The following is a 19620-nucleotide window of genomic DNA, read 5'->3' as shown; positions in this document are numbered from 1 at the left end:
CCTGCTTTTATCTATGTATATGTGAATTAAAGCTGGTTGCAAATGTACAGGTGGGCCTATGTGTGTGTGGGAGGGGTGTTTTATGTATGATAGTGCCAACTGCTTAAATCTCTTTTAATATATATATATATTTTTGCCACAGCCTCATTGGTGCATCTGACCACTGTGTTCTGACCAGTGCCTTTCAAGATTCACTTGAATATCGATTAAGAAGACGGAACTGCCGATTGGCCCTCAACCAGCTCAACCATACACAGCAGTCTGACTACTTAACCCCATACGACAATGGCTTTCAACAACTAAAAAACGAAATATTATTATTTGCCTGTTTGCTCACTATTCTTATCTCTCAAACAAGATACCTTTAAGGCACACCACTCCACCCACTAGCATCTAACGTCGACCTAAATGTTGACTACCGATTTAAGATTTTAAGATACATAAATAATACATATGCCATGTTGCAGGTTGTGAAGAATCTGCGTGAAAATATTTATCATGGATGAGATGCATTATTAATAAGAAGGAGATAAAACACGTGGCTCTCTGTGCTGCTGATGCTAACTAGTGTGGTACGGTGCTGTGCAAAAGTCAGAGACCACCCTTCATTTATTTAATTTAGTGTCAAAATGGTCATCAAATACAAGACAATGTTTCAGGATATTTATGAAGGCATAACATATAATTATATTAAGACTGCTGGGATAGGCTCCAGCTCCCCCCGCGACCCTGACGGAGAAGCGGCTTAGAAAATGGATGGATGGATGGATATATATATATATATATATATGGGTCATTCCACTAGAATGGTTCAAATTGGACTTTGACATTTTCAAATTTTTTGCTTAAATGTATCATTGATATGTAAACCTCACAGTCAAACATGTAACGGGGTCGAGTGTGACGGGGTTGTGATTTTTGCACAAAATGGCCACTGCTCTACATATTGTATACCAGAGAGAGAGCACATGGCATGCATGAGATTCAGAATTAGCATATAGTTTTGAAATAAAAAAAACTTTTTTTATAAGTAATAGTTTTCTATCTTTTTTTCATGTGACAGTGTTGAGTCACTGAGTTTGGCGACCACAATATCACAAGATAAATGACCAAAATTAAATAAAAGAAGGAAGCCACTTGCCTGTCTTTGCTGTCCTGTTGTCCAAAAGACTTGAGTGATGTCACTTATTGATGTATATGGATCATATGGATCATACCATTGTTTTTGTGGGGGAGATTCATTTGTGTTACGGGGTTCAGGGGTTACTTAGGTACAGAACTAAATAATGTGATTTTAATAAATAATTATCAATTAATTTTGAAAAATAATATCACAAACAATTAAACACAGACAGTTGTTTAGGTTGACATCAAAATATATGGACTTTTTTATAGTTGTATTTGGTATATTCTAAGTATACTTTCATTGAAGGCCATGAGGGACATGACAAAATAGGTGGTGTCAGCAAAAATAAACAAATAAACAAAGTTCTCATAAAAAGATCAAATTTAAAAAAAATACACTGTTTTAAAGGAGATACTTCAATGTATGTGTAAAGCTGTTAAAATATAGATTTTTGTAAAAAATCCCAGTAGATAAAATACACCTAAAGAGGAGATGAGGACTCAAAATGTGCCATTTCCATGGAATGACCCATATATATATATATATATATATATATATATATATATATATATATATATATATATATATATATATATATATATATATTTACTTACATAAGGAAGGAGCAAGACAATGGAAAATAAGTGTAAAACAAATTTAAAAAGCTGTTGTTTTTCTCAGAACAATGGTCTGACCAGACCTCAACATCCCTGAATGTGTTTGGATTATTTGGATCACAAGAAGCAGAAAAAGCAACTTACTTCCAAGACTGAACTTTGGAGGTGTGGAAAAACATCCCTGCAGATTTCTTTGAAAAGCTCAAAGCAAGTCTCTCGTCTAGAGCTGTCAAGCCACGTCTGGAGCTGTGATGAAGGTTAAAGAGTGGACACACTAAATACTGAAAAAAAAAAAAGGGAAAATATTTAACTTATATTTTGACTGGAAATGAAATAAGTGAAAGGTGCTCTTTGACATTTACACAGAACTACAGTTTGTTAAAAAACTTTATCTTTTTGTGAGTCAGTATGTAAATGAGGGACCCAGTATGATTGCCCTCCTGCACCCCCGAGGGGGCTGTTTTGTTTTGTTTTCTTTAATTGCGCATATGAAAATATTTAAAAAAGATATATCCTATTGTTTGTAAGGAAATGTGAACCAGAATTGCCAGAACCCTCCAGGGGTTTAATAAGTGGCATTCTCTGGACCTCAGATTGCAACAAAATAATTACAACAAGTAGTTTACACAATGTATCTATGAAATAAAATGACACATATAAAAAAAAAAAACGCTACTGAAAACAGAAAAACATGCTCATAATAACCTTGCATAATAAGAACAATATATTAACTGGACCCAGCTTATATAAGCAGACCTTGATTTTAATTAGATGATAATTAGATGATAATTAGAAGAAGTGATTTAATGGCAATTGTTGTGCAGACAAGCTCAAAATGTATAAAGGCAGTGTAAAGTATACTGACCTGAGACTGGGAAATACAGAAATTAAGACATCTAAGGAGACGGAAACCACATGTGGAATAAGTAACAATTGATAACTGAGCACAAATATATCATGAAAAGAAGGGGGAGGGTTCTTTTTAAGGAACTATGAACAAACAAACCAATCTGAGATTCTTTAGATAAATACTGAGGTCAGCAAACTGAAAAACAGAGGTTGAAACGAACGCCTTTGATGCACACAACATATAATTAGTGTGTGTAACTGAAGATGGTGTATGGGTTTGAGTTTAGTCTCTAGTGGACTTCCATCCATCCATTTTCTATGCTGCTTCTCCCTCAGGGTTGGGGGTGGGGGGTGCTGGAGCCTATCCCAGCAGTCATTGGGCAGATGGCAGGATACACCCTGGACAGGTCACCAGTCCATCACAGGGTGGGTGCGCACACACACACACACACACTTTAGTGTGTCCAATTGGTCTGGCTGCATGTCTTTGGACTGTGGGAGGAAACCGGAGAACCCGGAGGAAACCTACACAGACACGGGGAGAACATGCGAACTGTGGAGAGGACCCCGGTCACCCGGCCGGGGAATCGAACCCAGGCCCTCCTCGCTGTGAGGCGACAGCACTACCCACCACGCCACCGTGCCGCCTGTGTTGTGTACTTATGTATATTAATGTACAGAAATACTGTTAGCGAACTGTAGAGGCTACCTCCATGTTGATCACGCGGCAGGTTTTTCCAAGTGTATTAATAATCTTGGCCATTTTCATGGTTATGGCCCCAATATGACGTTTTTAAGATGAGGACTCATCAAGCAGAACACAAAGTAATCACATTGGTTATGGGAAGGTTATGAATTTCAATTTTAAACGTAGATTTAAAAATCCCTGATTGAAGACCAAAAATTCAGCTGGTTTTCTGATGTTATAGATGGTTTGCTAGACTTGAGAAACAAGACGATTTGTTAAGTTCTTCAATCAGCACCTAATGTCACTGGTCACATTACCGTTCTAAAATCCAGCCAATTGATGCAGGTCATCTTAACGACACTGATCAAATGTGCGCGTAGAAGGAGCCACAACAAGCTTCAAGGTCAAAAGCCATCACTACACAAACTACACTACAGCACCCACTACAGCACCCCCCCACTAAACCCCCACACAAAAGAAGAAAACTGCAAACAGTGACCCAACGTAGAAAAAAAAACAACAACAGCTAAAACAAGAGGATAAGACCCCAATTTATGTTCCATCCCAGTCTAGGTCAGACCTCAACATAAAAAAGAGACATCAATGCCATCCTAGCAGAGGATGGTTTAGATCCATTGACCCCTGGGTCATGGGCCCAGTACAATTACATTACAATATATTAACTTACATGATCATTAACTTACAAGTCACTTCACTGAGATAACTGATTGAATTCTTTCCTCAGTCTGTCTGAGTCAGGTTTTCTTAGCCTTTCTCTATAATTCATCATTCATTCTCCATGAGGTTCAATTTTCTTTCTCTTTCTTTTTTCTTCCTTTTTTTTATTTGTTTCTTTTCTTTCTCTCTCTCTGCATCATTGACTTACTCACTTGCCCTTCTCACTCTGTGCTCTTCGCTTGTGCCTCTCTGTGAGAACCTATCAATCAACGATTTCTGTAATCTTTATTGGCTGCCTGTGCCCGGCTACTGTGAGACAGATAAAGGAGAAGCCACAGGGTGGCCGATTTTGCAGCACAGCTTGTTTTGAGCTTGTTTTGGCCTGTTGGTCACACCGACCAAATGCAAGCACACGGTTCAACGTCAGTGTAATAGCATAAAATTTTTGTCTATTTCAACATAAATGATGGAGGAAACTCCTGACTCTAACCAAACTTTGTGTAAATAGACCACAATATAGAAATGGCCCCTCCCAGTCCAGTCCATGTGTTTTTGTTTTGATCCCAGTCAGGCCCCTTGTTTGGTTACTCAGCCCCTCCCACCTGTGTTTCCACCTGTGTCTTGTGATCCCTAGTTAGCCCTCATGTATTTAAGCCCTGTGTTTTCCTCTGTGTGTTTGCAGGTCTTTGTTTGACATTAGATGTTTGTTTGTTTGGCTTGTTCTGTTCAATTTTGGACTGTTTGGTGTTCTTAGTCATGTCTGTCCGCCCTAAAATCAATATTGATTATCGGAACCTGGACTGGCTCGACCACGACCCTGGATTTGCCCATAATAAAAGTCACTTATCTCAGCACGTGTCCGCCTCCTCGCTCCCCGGCGTTACAAAACTAGGTTGCAAATAAATCTTAAATCAGTGTTTTGTGCTTTTTATGATACATCAGCATCATTAATGACATTTTATTAAAAGACTGGTTTACCAAGAGAGACACTATACCAAGAGTATTTCCACCTAAAATGAGTTAATACAACAAGAGACTTGTCCAAAAATGATAACAGGACATCAGAGCCAGAATTACTCTTTTAGTACTTTTACTTTATACTTAAGTACATTTGAAGGTAAATACTTTAGTACTTTTACTCAGGTGGAGGTCTAAAGGGAGGAACTTCTACTTTTACTGGAGGAATATTTTACCTTGTGTATTTCTACTTTAACTCAAGTACAAGATTTGTGTACTTCCAGAGGTCCAGACCCTTCTGTAACCGAGGAAACAATAGAAATCATATTCCATAACCATGGCAATGAGCATTCTCTTCTACAGTTCCACTGGTATGTTATTACAGTGGCTGGTCTGTTCTGTACCCATGGTTACGGCACTGGTGCCGATATGTAACTGTTGCCATCATGACACAGTGCTCATTTTCATTAGTGTGCTTTCTGCAATATGTCCATCTCTTCATGTTATTTCAGCCATTATGTCAGGCGTACTCCTTCTTTTCTTAGAGGACAATATCAGGTCTCAAGCTCCTTTTACACATGAAAAAGCAATCTCTTGATCTTTTGCTCTCTCCCACCTACTTTTCTGCTTCTCCGTGTATGCATTATTTGAAGGAGCAAGGCAGAGATCAGAGAAATTTCTGAAATATATTATAGGGGATTTGAACCTATAACACTGTGACTATAGGTTGAATGCTGTTTACCTCTGCAGTCTTACAATGTTATCACTGCTATGCTGACCTGGTTATCAGACTGCTAATAAGCCTTTAAAGGAACCAAAGGAGAACTGAAAAGATGAAATGGTTCTTTTAGAACATCATTGGTGTGTCCTGGGAGCCTTGCAGTAAACACTGACAGCTAGTAGACTGATGAAAGTAAACTATATATGTGTGGCACCTGGTTCCTATCACCACCACAATATGAAAGTCTGAGTCTCTACAGTGAATCATTTCACACCAGATCACTCCGGATGACTTTGTTCATGTCTCAGCTATATAATTATGTATAAATGAAAAATAAATCAGTGTAATTTGCCTTTACTCCCTTTAAACTGTGATGGATTTCTTAAAAAATCACCTAAGAAATCTTTTAATGCATAGTAAACATATGTGAACAATGCATTTTAGCCTGTTTATGTTTATGTCGAAGGCCTTGAAGCAGGAAAATGGTCAAAAAGTATGTGGCCTCCATGGCGATCACCTTGTTAGACATCCTATTCCAAAACCCTGGGTATTAATAAGGAGCTGCCTCTTTTGCGACTGTAACAGCCTCCACTCTTCTGGGAAGGCTTTCCACAAGGTTTTGGAGTGGGTCTGAGGTAATTTGTCTGCATTCAGTCAGAAAGAATTTGTGAGGTTAACACTGATGTAGGATGAGAAGGCTTGGCTCACAATCAACGTTCCATTTCTTTTCCGAGGTGTTCACTGGAGATGCGGTCAGGACCCCACTCCAAACTCATCAGACCATGTCTTTATGGACCTCACTTTGTGCACAGGGGCACAGTCATGCTGGAACAGGAAAGGGCCTTTCTCACACTGCTGCCACAACTTTGGATGCATGTAATTGGTGGGACTATATTATGTGTCCTCACAGAACAGTATCACAAGAAAGCACAGCTGAATAGGTTGCATACAGTATAGCTTTAGCAAAACAGACAAGACCCAGATTTGGGGCAGTCGTGGGCTGGAGGTTAGGGATCTGGCCCTGTGACCGGAAGGTTGCAGGTTCGATCCCCAGGGCCGACAGTCCATGACTGAGGTGTCCTTGAGCAAGACACCTAACCCCCAACTGCTCCCCGGGTGCCGTGGATAGGGCTGCCCACCACTCCGGGCAAGTGTGCTCACTGCCCCCTAGTGTGTGTGTTCACTAGTGTGTATGTGGTGTTTCACTTCACGGATGGGTTAAATGCAGAGGTGGAATTTCCCCAGTTGTGGGATCAAAAAATGATCACTTATAATCACCCCACATATTTCACCATCTAGGCATTTAGGCAAGACCCCTAACATTGCATTTACCTACTATTGTATGTGCCAAAATACCAGGGATTGTATTATAGAAACGTCCTATATTTATCTGTTTAGCCCCAATGACTTCAGTTTTGACTGAAATTAGGACAAAACTATTCCAGAGTCCTTTCTATCCTTCTTGTTTTAGGTTCATAGTCTTATCGTTACTCCAGACAAGAAATCAGAATTATCAGAACTCTCAACTAGACAGAATATTAAACACCTAACGTTAAGTTAAATCCAGAGGTGACCTAACTTGTGTTTGTTTCTGTTCACTGATCTATTGAAACGAGAAAGCTGTTGTTTTTAGGCAGCTGTGGCAGCCAACATAACATAATGGTGTTTTTGCAGTAAAAACATCCCATCAATGTCAATAAAAAACTCTGGCTAAAGCCTTGAGAAATGGAATCTGAAACCGCGGAGTGACGGTACCCTGTTAAACAGCCAGAGGTGCACTTGCAATGTTATCTTATACTTTTTAAAACTTCACTGCAATTTAGTTTTGACTTTTTACATAGCTAGCTGTCTAGCTACCTATCTTATCTTTCTTACCTTATCGTCATGTATGTTAAAGTTTCAGCTGTTTCTAAACTGCTCATCTGTCACAGTTGGCTCCTCCCACTACTCCATGTGCTCCTTTGTTTTGATCTTCCATGTGCTTCTTTGTTTTGGTATCCATAGTCCTGCCCCTTGTTTCATGACTCTGCCCCTGACTCTGCCCCACCTGTCCCTCGTTTTCCCTGTGTATTTAAGCCTTGTGTTTGCCCTTTATTTTCGCTGGTCTTTGTTTGCTGTTGCTTGACTCTATGTTTGCTGTATTGGTCTTTGTTTGATGTTTGCTTTGTTTCAATCTCTGGCTGTGTAGTTGGTTTGATTCTGGCTTGTCATGTCTGCCCCACGATCTAGCCGTATTGGCTCTATGACCCTGGACCGTTATGACCCTGATTTTGGATTTGCCCTCAATAAAAGTCGCTTACCTCCACACATGCGTCCGCTACCTCGCTCCGCGTTACATTATCCTTCTGGGTCCCGGGGGGAGCTGGAGCCTATCCCAGCGGTCAGTGAGTGGAAGGCAGGAAACACCCTGGACAGCTCGCCGGTTGATCGAAACAGAGTCGAAACAGAGCTCATTTACATAAGTCAGTCAAAAAGACACAGTAACTTAAACAGCTTGTTTAAAGAATAAAAAGAGCTTGCAAACTCTGTTTTGGTACATCAAGCCATACAAATGTTATAAGTGAACTGCAGTAAAATTAGAGTTTAGAATCTGTGAGTTTTTAAAAGTGAAGAATGTTTTTTCTTCTCCTATAAAGTTGTCTTTTCAGCAATACAGTGTTTTGTTCTTACAGCAAGTTTGCAATGTGCATGGATACAAATATAATAGTTGTGTGCTAAATTGTACTGAAGTAGGTATATGGTTGAATATGGTTGGTTAGTGTAGTGGGCAACACCTCTGCCTTCTACGCTGTAGACTGGGGTTCAGTCCTCACCAGGTAAGCCCCCTACACTATACCAATGAGAGTACTTGGGCAAGACTCCTAACACCACCTTCGCCTACCTGTGTAAAATCATTAAATTGTAAGTCGCTCTGGGTAAGAGCGTCTGCCAAAATGCCGTAAATGTAATGTAATGTAATGATCACGGTGCTTGGTAACAGACATAACTAATTATCTACCTTTATTGAGTAGTGTAGGATTTCCTAACTTGAGACTTTAAGATGCTGTAAGATGAGATCATTCTCAAATTAAGATAAGATTTGCTTCTGTAACACAAATTTGTAAAATACCAGATCTCAACTTAGAACTAAAGACGGGAAAGTTCTGTAGTGCTCAGAACTGATGTTGCAAAAATATTTTTCCTCAAGTTGCATGTGATTCTGTATTTCCACCAGTCAGTTCTTTACATCCTCAAACTCACACACACTTGTTTGTTTTGTTTTTCTTCTTTCTTTTTTTTTTGAGAGTGTATTTGTATCATATTTAAATGCTAATTACACCCGCTTCAACTGACTGGATATCTATCCATATTTATGACCCAACATAAACATTGTGCTTCAATGTATTTCTCCTCCAGAAATGGCCAATAGTTTTTCTATACACTGTGGATGTACATAGCCTTAGGCCACACGGCAATAAGTTCTTCGGCACTTCAAATGTATATAGCACTCAAGTTTATGAGCACAGATGAGCACATAAGCACTCTAAATATATATATATATATATATATATGCACTCTAAACATTAGACCGTTGAGTTAATCAAGCCAGTCTATAAATGCATAAGCTCTTTAAATGCAAATGACTACTGCACAGAATGTCAGTGTGTTCTGTGGGAGAGAGTCTCTATGAAAATATGGGCTCTTTTTCAAAAGGCTTGCCGAGCATTGCTCTCCAGTTGAGTAATACTGCTCTCTAGTTACGCACTGCAACCTGTTTCATTCAGCAATGAATGTGGGTGTTGGAAGTCTGTTTGAAAGGGGTCACGATGTCTAATCATTGTTTGCTTTTCCTGTTTACTGCTTGACACTCCTTGTGAGTTGGAAATCTGTTTTTATTTGACATTTTTTCCAAGTGCCAGGCGTTATGAGGAAATTCCACTTGCAAAATAACATTTCTTCTCATTTATTTTTCAAACTTTCTAGAGGTTTTAAAGCCTGTGCTGTCATTTTAGAGATGGCTTAGAGCAGAACAGCTCCACCCATCAGCTTGTTAAATGTTTTTAAGATAGGAGAGGTTAAAGACTGGGCGATAGAGAAAGAAAGATGGATAATGTGGCCACATTTTAGATACATCTAACTCCAAATGGAGCTGCCACTCATGCCCATGAAAGGCTATATCAGCTGTGAACAAGATGTTTTAATAGATGTCATCATATACAATATTTAGCCCCTTAAAAGACCAAGACCTGCTGGAAGGTCCAGACTTTAAATGCACAATCCTTTCGCTTAATGTATCAGTCGGCATTGCTTTCCATGTAGTAACTGGGATGTTAGGGGTTAATGATACATGTATTGTTTACTCGTTTAGCTTGTTGATGCACCAAAAACGTTCTAGTTGAGTTGGAGAAGATTACAGATAATTTTGCTTTCACTCTGTTTGCCAAACCGATAAAATTAATTGCACAGCCACTCAAGCTCATCAAGTTGCTCAGCTGGAGTTCAATTGAAGTTTCCACGAGTTTGTTTCTAAACACAACCTGGCTTTAATTTATTTGCCCACCGCTGGAAGCCTCACAGACTCATTCTCAGGTGGCTTGTCATTTGGGACCTCTGTGACAGTTTGGAAGCAGAAAGTATAATTGAGACTTTAGGCTGACAGAGGATGGTGTCTACACCATCTTTGTTGCTTGTTGCTGTCAGAAACATTAGTATTCCTAATGAAAGTACATATAATATATACACATGTAATCCACCCACTACGTTAGAATCTCCTAGAAACTCAAAAGTACTGGTATGCAGTTAAAGACTGCCAAGCACTACTTGTGTTAGCTATTCAGTCTACTGGCTCCCATCCTGGTCCTCAAGCCTCTCTAGATGGTCCATGGTTTTGCTCCAACCTAACCCGCAACACATGGGGAAGCAGGAAAAATGTGAACTGTCTGGGGGGGCCCCTGAGGACCACGTTAGGAAACATTAAAAAGATGTTTTTTCAAAGGTTCTTTACTAAAGGCAGTGGTTCTATATAGAACTATGAACACACAAAGAACCACTTGCATGTTAAAATGGTTCTTTGCACAGTGAAATAGTTCTTCAGATTTTCTGATGGAGACTGAGTTGCATATAGTTCTATATCTATACAGAACCTTTGATATAAAAGTTTGATATAGCACCAACCAGGATTCTGCTACTGTTACGATGTCAAACTTGTACCAACAGAAGAATTGGTGCTCTATAGAGCCAAATACAACACATTCTTCATTTAAAGAACCATTTTACCAGGCAAAGAGCCATTTAAGCATGTAGAATTTAAACAGAACCACTGTGTTTACTACAGAACTTTTGAAGGACTATCTTTTTTTGGGGGGCAGTCGTGGGCTGGAGGTTAGCAGTGATCCATACACTGAATATTATAATACCATCATATTTTTCAGTATTTAATGTGTCCACGCTTTGCATTTATTACAACTTTCATTCTTTTCACTTGCTTTTAGTTTTTCAAAGAAATCTGCAGGGATATTTTTTCACAGCTCCAAAGTTTAGTCTTAGAATTTGGTTGCATTTTCTATTTCTTATAATTCACGCAATCCCACATGATTCAGTGATACTGAAGTCTCTGGTTGCGCTGTTTATTATTCTGAGGAAACCAAAAGCTTCTTTGTTTGTAATTTTCATTTCAAATTTTATTGTCCCTTTCTCTGTAACAGGTTAGTGACAGCTATTCATCCTTTTAGACCCATAGCGTTGTCTCATCACAGTCAAAGGATGGACTGTGTCTTTATAAGACGTAAGCTTTAAACGCTGTTTATTTGATGGTGACAGTGTTGGTGATCTACCAGGTCTTGGATGGGTTATGAGTATCACTTTCTCTATAACGTTTAATCATCAAACTCCAGTTAATTCATTTTCCTTTTACTTTTCTCTTTGTTGCAAGTGGATTATCTTATATCTAATATGGATAACTTATACTTAATGGCTTTTTTGAATGAGGAGCATTCTCTGACTTTTGCACAGTGCTGTATAAAGACGTGGAGCTCATAAAGTGGCCACTTAGTGAAATATACGGTGGGTGTTTATAATACAGTTACCGTGAAGTGTATACACACACACACACACACACACACACACACACACACACACACACACACACACACACACATATACACAAACTTTCCCCATGCTCTGCCTCTCCTTTTAATTGCCAAGGTTGTTGCCAAGGTATTTATGAGCTTGCTGCAGCAGACGTGATTGTTTTTCCGTGGCCCTGTGATCAACTTTTCTCCACTCTTTGCCAAATTTATGATAGTATGCCTCCCCCTCCCGAAAACTGATTACATAGAAATTGAGCAGGAGAAATAAAGATGGGAAGAGTAAAAAAGAGAGAGGAAAGATCAAAGAGAATCCTACTCCACTTTCTCTCAGCTCAAGTGATCAATACTTTAATGGGCCTGATTCTGCATGCCTGCTGGAGCCTTTTCCTCTTATCGCTTCTTCTTAATATGCAAACTTAATGACAGAGAGGGGAAAAAATGCCTACCTTTACTTTCAATTAGCCATGGCCTCACACAATGTGAGGGGTGGGGGGGTGTCGGGGGAGGGGGGGGTGTAAGTGGTGGAAAGGCTGTTGCATTTGGAGAGAGAACAACTGGCCCAGATGGAGTGCTGCGTTTGCACATCATTGACATCACTGACCCAAAAAGGCACTCACCTAACAGCGGCCCAAGACACAACAGGGAGCCTGAGAGAGGAAGCATTCACGCTTGATTTTCTTTTCTCTCAGCAGAAGCTGGAAAAAAGCCCTATAGTGGATAGACTTTGTAGCATACACTGCAGTAGAATGTAATATACTGTGTATTATATAAAATATAATGCTGTTACTATACAGTGTGCTAAAAATGATTGTAAAAGTATTGCAGGACTTTTGTACCACTTCTTCTGATCTACGTCTAAAAGAAGAGAAAAATGGACTTTTGGTCTGACAGTGATGTATAGTCCACAGTGAAGTACAAATTATACACATTGTATTATAATATATATTACTATACATTAATAACAATGATACTGGATGTATCTCAATGTGAAGGGTGCAGCCCAGATAGGCTACATTTCTGCTTATTACAGTTATACAATATGAACCTGTAAGTCTGAACATTGTGTACACCGGTGTTATCATCACCCCTGTATCATTGCTGTCACCTGTGTTTTGTTTATCCCCTCACATTAATTATTGCTCTCAGGTGTTCTTGTTTAGGCTGCCAAAGCTCCACTCAGATGCCTGGACATTTACGCTAGTCCAAGACAAATGAAGCATGCATGCATGATTTGGACATGTTCGTATGATTGGTTAGTATTGTTAGTATATGTTAGTATACAAGGTAAAAATAACAAAAAGGCTAACAAATTATTTTACAAAGCAATGAATGTGTTCTGAGAGGAGTGAACACTCTTAGAAGAATAATTTCAGCATATACCTTAAATGTGGAGGTGTGCTAGAAGCGTAGCCTACCGAGTCCCTGCACAGTAAGTAACATCGGGGGCTGTTGTGGGCTGCAGGTTGTGACCGGAAGGTTGCTGGTTCAATCCCCAGGGCTGACAGTCCATGACTGATTTGCCCTTGAGCAAGGCACCTAACCCCCAATTGCTCCCCGGGCACTGTGGATAGGGCTGCCCACCGCTCTGGGCAAGTGTGCTCACTGCCCCCTAGAGTGTGTGTGCATGTATGTGGGTGTTTCACTGCACGGATGGGTTAAATTCAGAGGTTGTGGATTCTATTCTATCTTTGTAATATCTTCACTAGTCCTCAGAGGTTTGCCTCAGCAGCAGCAGCTACACTAATCAGTCAGGATGTTTTTGAGATGTCCACAAACTGGCCAGGTGCTCACATGGATGAGACTTAAATGGAGCTAAAGGATACTCCCACTTGGAGGGGTGAGTTTGACTATATGCTGTGTGACAAACATCAAGGGGTGTTTTGTGTTTTCTGCCTTGTACAAAACAAACTGCCTGAGGAGTTTGTAGCTATGTAGCTGTAACCACCAAACCACAGGGCTTGCTTACATGACATCAGTGTGCTTTCTTGATAACATTCATGTTAAGAAGCAACACTTGGTTAATACTAGTGGTTGCTAAATGTTATTGAATGTTAGAACTAGTGCTCGCTGAGTTACCTCGGAAAATCACGCGAACGAGTGAGAGGAGAGAGAGAGAGGGAGAGAGAGAGAGAGAGAGATAATCCTAACTGAGGCTTAGTGACACAATGGTTGTATAAAAATACGGGGTAGCCATTTAAAAACATTTAAACCGAGTAAGCTAAATGTATCTCAAATCAGAAGTGCTGGAAGGTATGGAGGCCTTAATTATTTTCTCTTCCTCTTTCCTCTCTTTCTTACACACACAGTGGGGCAGATGCACAAAACTCAGCAGTAGCAGCTTTAAGCCGCACAAAATATGAAGCACGGTAAATGAGAGCTATTCATAAAGTCTCAGTAACGGTGATTAGAGCACTGGTGCCTTTTTAATGCTGTAGTTTTTTTCCACTGGGGTCCTAAATAAGAGCCAGTCAATGTAAAAAAGGTCATAACATGTTAAGACCCACTCAACCTTCTCAGAAACTGAGTGATGCATTTTAAAGGAAGAGCTGCTTTAGGTTTTATTTACTACTTTTCTTGATCTTAATTGCGAAAATTACATTTCAGTTACTAAGTATTTCATTGATCTCAGGAATTTGGTTTGCACATGTGAAAATGAAAATCCCAAAATAAATATTACATTTCAACCAGGAAAAGTTCAGTTTTGACCAGTAAGACATTCATTTGTGTATGTAAAATATATTTTACGTGTAAACTGAATTGCTTTGCATAACCATGGTGAATTGAGAAATAGTATTAAAACCTAAAACTGTGTAGAATTCAAATATATACTTAGAATTTCAATGTCAAATTACATTTATGTGGATTACAACATAAAATCCTGTTTTCCCCACAGGAGGGGTGAATCATGAAACTTTGATGCGGCAAGAAGCGACTGTTTTGAGAGCCAGTCACATCTGCCGGTTTGAAATCCTGCTCAAGCAAGATTCTTTCTTCCTCTGTACTCTTACAACAGCAGTTAGAACGTTTGCCATGTGAATCCATTCAAACAGATCAAAACTTCTTTTAAATATATCACTTAATCAGCTCAATGTGGGAATGTTCAATGTGTTGCATGTGGGATCAAACGTGTCTGGAAACTTTGTAGAAAATACATTTGATCCACTCTTTTTGGAAAGCTACTGCCAGAGTGGTTCGGGTGTTATTTCTGTGGATCAGACGCAGCAGTGCTACTGGAGTTTTTGAACTTTGTTTTGTGTCCACTCTGTTAGGCACCCCTACATTGTTGCCCCTCCTTGTAGATGTAAAGTCAGAGACGACAGCTCATCTGTTGCTGCACAGTTTGTGTTGGTCATCCTCTGGTCCTTCATCAGTGGTCACAGGATGCTGCTGGCTGGATAGTTTTGGTTGGTGGACTATTCTCAGTCCAGCACTGAGGTGTTTAAAAACTCTAGCAGGGCTGCTGTGTCTGATCCACTCAGACCAGCGCAGCACACACTAACACACCACCACCACCACGTCGGTGTCACGACTGTGCTGAGAATGATCAACAGCGCAAATCCTGTGGGGGTCTTGAGCAATGAAAAACAGGGTGAAAGGGGGCTAAGAGAGTATACAGAGAAACAGACGGACTACAGTCTGTAACTGTAGAAGTGCAAAGTGCACCTATATAGTAAGCGTAATTGACAATTTGATATATGTATATTGTGCAAATGTAAGATCTATACACAAAAATATCAGTTTTCACACACACACACACACACACACACATACACACACACACACACACATATATATATATATATATATATATATATATATATATATATATTTGTTTATAAGATATATGCCAAATGTGTAATGATATATGATTAGATTCATAGTCAAATAGTCAGTTATCTGAGAAAAAGCCAGTCTGAACTAGTTCAGAGGCTGCAGATGGACCCTCATCCTGCGGAGCTTTACGGCCAGGCTTGTTAAATGGACATAACTGATGTCATATGATTATGACGATGATAATATCCAGCTGCCTTGTAATGAGAGCGGATGTTACATTAGCTGACAGCGAGTAGTCAGGCGGAGTTATGGTGGGAAAAATTAGCCACAGCTAGAGATCCATTATTAATGCTGGAGTGGGCCGAGGCACCGGGAATCATGTTCATTTCAATCTATATGCAAACACTTAATACTTAAAGCGCTCTGTCCCCGTTTCTATGGCAACTCGCAATGTCACAATCCGTGGGCTCTGCAGTGGGTCCATTCCTGAAGTCAACATCCACCCCCATCCTCCCCACCACCCCCACCCCCACGCCCACCCCCACCCGGCTCTCTCTGTCTCTTTCTTTCTCCCAGTCTCCTGACTTTTTTCTCTAGCTAAGCCAGGATCCTTCACGTTGCATTTCTTCCTTTCCTCATAAAGAGGTTTGCTCTCTCTTGGGTACTTAAAAAGTGCGCTGTATGCTATACTCCCTCTCTATCTTCTTTTTCTTCTCCCTCTCCATCTGTAAGCACAAGTATTTTGGGTCTCTGCAGTCAGATTGTGCTCTGGGTCTGTCAGCTGAATCACTCCGATGCTAATTTCCCTGGCATCTGCGCTAAATAAATTCACTGTGGTGAACACATTGTCGTCAGCTTTTGAGGATTTAGATTCTCCTCGTTCGCTTGAGCGCAAGGATCAGAGAGAAGCACTTTGATAAACACACATAAACAGGATCATGGGGATATGCGTGCGCACGCACACACACACACACACACACACACACTCACACGCACACACACACACACACACACACGCACAGCATGACAGAATGTATTATCCACGTGGACCTGCCTCTGTAATTCATATATGTATACTATGCCTAGTCAGAGACCCCCTTCATTTATTTCATTTACTGTCAAAAGGGCCTCTAATTAGAAAATATTCATTTTTCAGTGCATATTTCTGAGCAGATTATGTGTAAATTAATCCAATTGTATAAGAAAGGAGAACGTCATAGTAAGATCTATGAACAAAACAGGAGCTTCCTCCTTAGTGGAGTTCATAAAATGATTAAATAAGAAAATGGGACAAGACCTGTTAGACCACCAAAACACCATCACCATCGGATAAACGGAAGCTTTCATCTTTGAGAGAGGGGAGAGGATCGTGTTCCACTCTTACGCACTGCAGAAAAAATCCACAGGTGATAAAATAACTCAACACTGTGGGTCTGAAAGGATGTGTCGCTGCCAGTAAAGCCTTACTGAGAAAAGAAAACAGACAAAACAGAAGCCCAACAAATTTTACAAATCAAAGAAGCTGCTGGTCTTCTCAGAACCATGGACTCACCACCCTAGAATCCAGACCTTAACATCACGGAATGTGTTGGGATTACGTGGAATATGAGAAGCAGAAAATGCAACCAACTTCTAAAACTGAACTTTGGGGGTGTGGAGAAATATCCGTATAATCAAGTCTCCTGAAAAGAATGGAAGTTGTAATAAAGGCAAAGAGCGGACGCACGAACTACATATAGTTGTTGAGGCATCTGTGCAGCTTTCTGTTGAATACAAACGTTCTACTTCTTTCCTGACACTGCAAAGAGAAACAGCTTGTACTTAATGCCCATTTTTGCTGGAAATTAAATGAAAGGATGGTCTCTGACTTTTGCACAGCGTTGCATGTGCAGACACTATACATGGATTATTTTAGCATACGTGCAGTGCGAGTTTCTCTCATTGATTTCTCACTCCTGCGCCCACTCTGAGGAAAAGGGAAAGCCTCCTCACTGCATTGCAGTGTTCCAACATAGGCGCAGGGGTTCACACACCCACGTGTTCCCCATCATATGCAATCAGTTCCACACACACACAAACACACAGGTCCTATTTGGGCTGAATGCTCCTGTACCTGTGGGACAGGAATAGCAAATGTAATCCGTTCATCCGCAAAACTCACGAAATTCAGTCTTCAGGTCGATAAGTCTTGCCACATAAGCTGTTTTGTTGGAGCCTGAGTGAGTGTGTGGGGTTCTTGGAGCTTGCTGTTAGAGTGCTGCATGCTGGAGTATATGCCAAGTCCTCAGAGGCTGTAGAGTTGACCGAATTTTAAGGGCTTTTGCGACCCTAGCTTAGCAGGAGGTGCCAGTATTCAATGAGGCTGACAGATACCCACACTTTTGCAGAGCTACACTGTGAAGCTGACACTTATTTGCATCCAATTCCTAAATGCACATCGTTAGCTTTGTTTATTTTACTTCCTTACCTTTTCTGTCTAAGCGAATGCATATATGACAGTGTCCTGGGGAGGGGTCAGGTCCAGCTGTAAGGTCCAGCCTGGGGTCATTGTTAATGTGGGGGTATCATGCCAGCCCAGCAGGCTTGTTCCAGTGTGCTGGATTCTGCTATCTGCAGCCAGATATGTGACCAACCCAGCCAGGGTCAAGCCTCCTCTCGCCAAAAAGGCAGGGGGAGAGTGAGAGAGTGTTAGATATTAAGGGAAATGGAAGAAACAAGTAAATAAAGCATAGGCAGTCAGTGGTGTCATGCAAACAAAACAGACCACCTTGTCTCATCTGTCATGTTTTATAGAATAGCTGTAATTTAATCTGCTTCACTTCATCTTTGACCAGCTGTATAAACGGGGCTAATAAATCTCCCAGATTATAATGTAAAATTGTATTATTCTGTTAACATGGCCAATAGCGGAGGTACAATCATACACAAAAGTTTGGACACCCTAGTTAAATGACAAGTAAAAATGAGTTAACACACCCTCTACACATTTAAAATCACATTTTCTGCTTATTTGCTAAATGAACGCATTTTATGTTTTGTTTTTCCTCCACCCCGTATGTCACGATTGGCCCCTCCCACTACTCCATGTGCTTTTGTTTACCTTTTAGTCCTGTCACGTGCTTTTTGTTTTCTTTGAGTTCTTCCTAGTCCTGCCCCCTTGTTTTCAGACCCTGCCCTTAGTGACATCCACATGTGTCTAGTTAGCCGCCTGTGTCTTGTTATCCCTCGTTGTTACCTGTATTTAAGCCCTGTGTGTTGGCCGGTCTTTGTTTGTGCTGTTTGAAGTGTTTGGATTGTTTGGTGTTTGTTTATCCCTGTGTTTATTTTTCATGATGATGTCTTGACCCTGAGCATGGATTTGCCCATAATAAATCTCACTTGTCTTCACACGTGTCCACCTCCTCATCACTCCCAAACGTTATGCCCTAACGCTTCAAGTGACAGAATGATCTGTGAAGTATAAACATGTTTATGGTAACACCATCCTAACATGATAGAAATGTGGGAATGAAAGCAATTGAGAAGAATCTTTATTGTTGGGATGCACGAAGGCTTTTGTACTGATGTTTGCAATCAGTCCATCATTGTAAACCTGAAAGAAATGCTTTAGTTAGATGATTCTATTTATAGCCTACATGAATTACTCATGCGAACAAAGGCATTTCATTTGAACATTTTAATTGTGTTTACACTGTCAGGCACATTAACCAATAAAGAAGCACCATTACATAGTGATGCTAAATGGCCACAGACTTCAACAATAACAACTGGGCTTTCTCAAGCAGTGAAGCCACATTTATGTGTTGTTTGAAGCACTGCGCATTCTGAAAGGTTAATATTAGTAATATTGCTGCTCCTGATGTACATGTTAGTTTCTCACTGATGTAGTGACCACTGCAAACTGCTTGCTGTCCTAGAAAGGTTGCTGAGACATTTAATGGGTCATGAAATGATAACAAATAACTTGACTTAAAACTACAAGCATCTTGAGTTAAAAGAGTTAAAGGATTAATGAACAGCACTTCTGTTCCTCGACTGAATATTTCGGCCATGATCTCCAAATACAGTTGTGATGTGAAAAACAAGTTGGATATGTCGGATGTGGGTATGCATGCAAATAAATAGAAAATGTGCGCTAAAAT

Source organism: Pygocentrus nattereri, chromosome 11, assembly GCF_015220715.1.
Source record: "Pygocentrus nattereri isolate fPygNat1 chromosome 11, fPygNat1.pri, whole genome shotgun sequence".
NCBI classification, from domain to species: domain Eukaryota; kingdom Metazoa; phylum Chordata; class Actinopteri; order Characiformes; family Serrasalmidae; genus Pygocentrus; species Pygocentrus nattereri.
Note: the sequence above shows the minus strand (reverse complement) of the source record.